Below are 6,058 nucleotides of genomic sequence, written 5' to 3' on the forward strand. Positions count from 1 at the left end.
CGTGTCTTGCAGGGGCCCCATGTTACCCAGTACTTTCTTTTCCCCCCCTATGTATTCTCCTAGATTATTGAAGTATTATCACTTGTCAAATGGTCAAATACATTTCATTTAGTCTCTCTTAGTCAGTTTCTAGCCTTACCTTAGAGGACTCATCTTCAGAACAGGGGCAAGCAGATCTAGAAAGGAGCTGGATTAAATTTGAATAATATTATACTTCTGCTATGTGACATTTAGCTTAGTTAAACAGCCTTTGACAGTGAGTATTGGTTTCCCAGTTGATCACATATTTCCTTGTATACAACACACACTTATAAATATCCCTTTTGATTATAAAAAATTGAATTTAAAGTCACTAGACACCCCAGTTGGCTTGTTAATATACTTCAAGGTTGCACATTATCTCCTGGCATATGCTTTAGAGATTCTCTCTTGACTAGGAAATGCTGAAGGTTATTTCTGTAGTATCTGCAGTGAACCACAGTAAGTCTAAACTGGATGGGAAGGTTAAATAGATTTTTTTTCTGTATTTGTCAAAAGCTTTAAGACTTGTGCAATATATTTTTTATTCACAGCATGCAGACCCAGATCATACTCTATCTACTAGCCATCTAAGTTTATATAGCTGGTTATCAAAAAAAAAAAAGAAGAAGAAGTCTTGCATCAGGAGAACAACTCTACTTGACTTGGACATAGCTTCCCATTGTCTCTGTGACAAGCTTTACAAACCTTCAAAACAGGTGGAGGAGAAACTTTTACCTCTTATACAATAGCCTCAGTCTTAAATTTTTCATCATGGTCTTGGAGGATGGTGGACCAGTCATTCTCAAATACAGCAGGGTTTTTATGTTTATGTGAGTCAGCAACTGTTTCATTTGGAAAAAAAAATCCTCCCAAGAATGAAGAAAGTAGTCCTCAAAAGTGGAGTGGGTAAATACTAATTTGTACTAAAAATGTGAAATTACTCTTTCTATAAAAGTGCTCTCTGCTTAGGCTGTATTACTATATTATATTATTATAGTATCTGACTATGCTATTCTGTATGTTTCATATTTTACTTCTCTGGTGTCTTCTCTCCTCATTATTCTAGCTTCATGAGAAAGCTAAATCAAATAGGTAGTTTTAGATTTTGTTTAAAAGGCAGAAAGATTCCTGGCCATGTCAACATGTTCTGTGAGTGGGCCCTCTAAATATCGACTGGCTGTAACACAAGTGTTCTGACCTTAAAATCTATGAATCCCACTCTCTTACTTTTGTCATGTTTGTGCAGAGGAAGGTAGTGCTTTGGGTAGTATGGGCTGATCCTGTGGAGAATTTGAACATCATAACCAATACCATGACTAGAAGTATAATGAAAGGTGGCGGTGGGGGGGACCAGCGCTCTGACCCCAGCAAGGACCATTGAGGTGGGATGCAGAAAAATAGCAGCATCTATTTAATTTCCTGGGTGCCTCTGATGCTGCCTTGTACACTGCTATCATCCAGGGCATTTAAGCATCCAGTTACATCTCTGACCATGACTTTGATTTTAAGTTTCATGAAGAGCCAATGTAGAGAACAGAACATGAGAGTGATGTGGTTATCTGTAGTCATTGTAACTGCACAGAGAATTTCCTGTGTTCTGACTTCATTGTAGCTTTTTTAGGGCTGGTTGACAGGCAAACATGGTACTTGAAGTATAAACAAAATGACTTGATAAAACTTCTATGAAAGATGTCAGCATTTATGACCCTTCTGGGAGAAACAGAGCTGTTCTTATGATGCATCCTAGCTTATGCTGAAAGCTAAAACAAGAACCCCCTTGGACCCTCATTAGGTCTAAAAGTCTGAAGCAGGAACAAGTAGGAGAAAAAAAATGGAATAAGCCATATTCAGGAGAAAATTTGTTCCAGGGCTTTTGTTTAGTTAGCAACAAAGGAAACCCAAGAACTGGGTAAATTCTGGACATGTACATAGTCTCTGTGCAAGCATATAGAAAATTGCTTTAAAAGTATGAATACACAGTTGTATTTAAGAGCCAAGACTACTAGCATCAGAGAATCTTATCTTATTTCGGTATGAGGAGGGCTGCCAAGGATTCCATTTTGTGCGATTTTTAATATTTGATGTTTGTTTTCATTGTGGAAATTATTTTTTCAATATTTATTTTTTTACAAAAAATAAAAAGATTGAATGATTCAGCAAAAGCTCCAACTCAATTAAGTCACTCAATGGTGATCCAAGAGATCCAGGTTCAAGCCTCCGCTATAAGAGAGAGAGAATCTGAAGCTGAAATTTGGAATCTTCTCAGTGAGTGAGTACTACATGGCTATTCTAAACTCGGGTCTTTTGGAAAAATATCTAGTCTATGACAAGGACACGAGAAGAAGTAGAAAGTCTTCCCAATGAAACCAACAAGTTAGCCCAAAAATATTTAGGTTTGGCAAAACAGCATGTTTCCCCCCACCCCCCACAAGTCTTCGAAATGTTAGTGACCACCTCTAATGATCAATAAGCAGGATAATTGGGGGGGGCAATCTAATTGACTTTGATTGGAATAAGATCATGTCCCAAGGAAAGTTGGTTGGAATCCAAACTTGAGATTGGAGGGAACTTTGATGAACTTGCAAGGTGTTGGGTGCCTTACAAGACTGGGTCCTGAATGATATATTGGCCTCACAACACACACAACCAAATTATAATCAAACGATGGGTCAGATTCTCACTTACACCATCCTGAGTCTAGACTAAACCATTGACTTCAATATTTTTTTCTGAATTGGGCCTGATGTTACAGGCAACAGAAAATGAATAATTTTCATTATCATGATATATATATATATACTAGAATAGCAATTACTCTAACATTATTACAGATTCTATCTTTTGCTAGTTAAATCTTTGTAAAATCCTATTTTTAGTTTATGCAATAGAACATGACCCAGTTTTACTATGTGCAGAGAATAAATTTATTCCTGTTAATGTTATTATGTCTGAAAGAAACACATTGTATCCTACTCCTTGTCAAAAATGCAAAATACATGAGATTTCATTTCTATTACTTGCATAGTTTTGCTGAGGATCATTTAGGTTCTGTTGACAATAAATTAAAAAACCCAATGTCATGCAGATACAATTAACTAATTTACATGGCAGTCACATAGATATTTTAGTTACTATACCTGTTAAACTAAACTTTTCAGTAATACCTTGATGATTGCTATAAGTCATGTATTTGACCTAAAAATCCATATCACTCCATTGTGAATATGATGGGTGTCAGTTTTTAAAGTATTACTTTTTCTAGAGAGGATGATACAGCAAATGGAGACTTGTGAATCTGTAAACTGCTATTTATCTACCATAACAACCACAATAAAGCAGAGAGAGAGAGAGACAAAAGGGAAGAAACAGAAATTTGTAAGAAACAGGATCTAAAATGTTTTTAGGTGTTAATTTCATTTGAAGTTGTTGTATTAGGTTGGATTCTCTCTAGCAAACCTGTCAATAAGCATGATCTTTTTTCTTTGTGTTGTATTAAGAAACATCTTTTCCTGACACTTTGATGAATAGAATGAAAGAGTTAGTTACTTTAAATACATTTTTGGTACTTATATGGCAAATCATACCCACCGTACACTATAGTGATAATAAAAACCCACTCTCCAAGAAAGTTCAGTGAATCCATGCTTTTATTTTTATATAAACATTTGATATGAAATGCCCCTATGAACTTCTCTCTTAAAAATCTTGATTGAATGCCTGACTGAATTTACACTGAAATTCTGAAGAGAATATAATTTATTTTTAGCTGAATTGCACTAGCTTTCCTATTCGTAATTTTGATCATATACATTGTAGTTCACAATACTATAATTATTATTTTTCTTTAAATATATATGTTTCATTAGCACTACATTTAATTAAGACTATGCTATGAATGAAGTTTACATTTACATTAGGTCTTCTTCTATTTTGCTAAAAGCACATATAAAATATGATCTTTATTTTTATAGTTGTCAAAGAAAACAAATAAACTGGGATCTCATTTTTTAAAAGCTAGCATGCACATTTTGCTGACAAATCCCATATTATCATTATTATTTTTATTATTTGCAATTTGCTTATAACATTGTTCACAGGGTGGTATGTACCTTTCAGACAGGTATGGTTTAAGAAACTTATAATCTAAAGATCATTTGCTTAAAACACTCTATCACATACCTTAGAAGCACAAATTGAAAATAATGGGCATAGCAGGGGGGAGGTGTTAATTAGATCTGCTTGTGGGAGTGCCTCATGTATTCAGCATCCCAGGTTTCAAAATGGTGGTGGTGGTGATTTTGTTGCCCTGTGGGGTCAGGCCAATGCTCACGATCTCAATATTGTGCTGTTAGACAGGAGGGCATAGTGTACAGTTGCACGTGCACACATATTACCAATTCAAGCACATAGACACTCTAATGATAATAACATGGAATCATATACAGTACACACATACATACACATAAGCACACTGGTTAAACACTGTCTCAGGTGACAGTGTGTTTTTGTTGGTGCCTGTGGTAACTATGCTTGGAGTGCTTGGTAACTAAACAGCAAGCAGCAGAGATCAGGGAAAAAGGCAGTGGGGATGAGGCAAAACTGGGGGGTTTTGCTACAATTTAACTAAAACTTGTTCAACATTTTGAAATGCAGGGACATTGAATACAAGATGCTGCAGCTTGTAGGAGTGTTCTGATTAGAACACTCCAGCATACTGACACATTCTAATCAGAATACGTTGGAGCACGTGCAAAAGTGCCCAATGGCCTTAAGTGAATGTGGGTGCATCTCCATGTGTGCTTTACTCTGGAGTATACTAATTAGCTCAGCAGTAAAACATCAGAGTCTACATATGTGCCAGTATTAGGGAACAGTAAACTAATTAACAGTGCTGTATGATAGTACTGTCAGGGCTTGCTCTGTCCTGGCTTAAATTACTACTGTCCTGGGCACACGTGTAGACAGTGTGCCTGGAAGCAGTTGACTCCAGCTCGAACTGTGCCAAAGTTTATTGCATCACATTAATTGCATGTGTCGAATCAGCCTGTGTGTATGTAACAAAAAAAAAAAGCTTGATTTACTCAATTAAGTAGATAGATGAGTTCCTGAATTGTTAGAGATAGATTATAACAGTTTTGAGTGAGTCCCTGAATATAACAGTTTTGAGTAAGTCAGATGGCTCTTCACATGTCATATATAGATCTGCAATTTAGAATTTTGCTTTCTGTGGACTGCATCTTGATTTTTTCTATGTCACTATTGAAACATAGGAGAAAGCAACCATTTTGTATTCAATTATCAACTTCTTAAAAAAGAGATGAATATCATGTTCCTCTACGGGAACTAGACCAGTATCCTCCCTTCTGTATTCTCCTGTCATCTAAAATGAAAGCAATTAAAAATATGTACATTGCTTACCATCCCTGTGTGCCTTCATCACCATGACAGCGATTTCCTTTATGTAATAAAAATACTAGAGGAGCCATAAAAAAAATGTTTCAGTGGTAGAAACTTATTAAGTATATTCACTGTTGTGTTTGTATTTATCTCTTACCAGGTGTAGTATAGAGGTATGGCTGATTGAAAGTTTTGCTCTAAATGGAAAGCAACTCACCCAAGGACATGATGGTGATCCAGGCCAACCGTGACAGGCTCAGAAAATGGGCAGATGAAAACCTGATGGCCTTCAATGCCGAAAAATACAAGGTACTCCACCTTGGGAAGAAAAACCTGAAGCAAGCTTATAGGCTTGGCAGTGCTACGCTTGTTAGCGCCACAGCTGAAAGGGACTTGGGGGTCATGACTGACCACAAGATGAGTATGAGCCAATGTGATGTTGCATCAAGCAAAGTGAGCAAAACTCTAGCTTGCATCCATAGATGTTCTCTAGCAAATCCCAGGATGTCATCCTCCCGCTGAACTCAGCCTTGATGAGGCTGCAGCTGGAGTACTGTATCCAATTCTGGGCTCCACAGTTCAAGAAGGATGTGGAGAAGCTTGAGAATCCAGAGGAGAGCCACATTCATGATTAGAGGTC

At 36.7% G+C, this 6,058-nt stretch overlaps 1 long non-coding RNA gene across 3 annotated transcripts in view; it reads left to right on the forward strand.

Moving 5' to 3' along the window:
* Positions 1-5,690, forward strand: part of LOC109301157 — a 102,409-nt gene extending 96,719 nt beyond the window's left edge. Inside the window, exons 5-7 of one of the 3 annotated variants that reach the window (XR_002098451.1) lie at positions 573-737; positions 2,165-2,290; positions 5,579-5,690. This is a non-coding gene — a long non-coding RNA (uncharacterized LOC109301157). The remainder of the gene's footprint in view (positions 1-572; positions 738-2,164; positions 2,291-5,578) is intronic. The other 2 variants (XR_002098452.1, XR_002098449.1) reach the window with 2 other exon arrangements.
* The last annotated feature ends 368 nt before the right edge of the window (positions 5,691-6,058 follow it).

Source organism: Gavialis gangeticus, unplaced genomic scaffold (genome assembly GCF_001723915.1).
Source record: "Gavialis gangeticus isolate Ggan-Ray unplaced genomic scaffold, GavGan_comp1, whole genome shotgun sequence".
NCBI lineage: Eukaryota > Metazoa > Chordata > Crocodylia > Gavialidae > Gavialis > Gavialis gangeticus.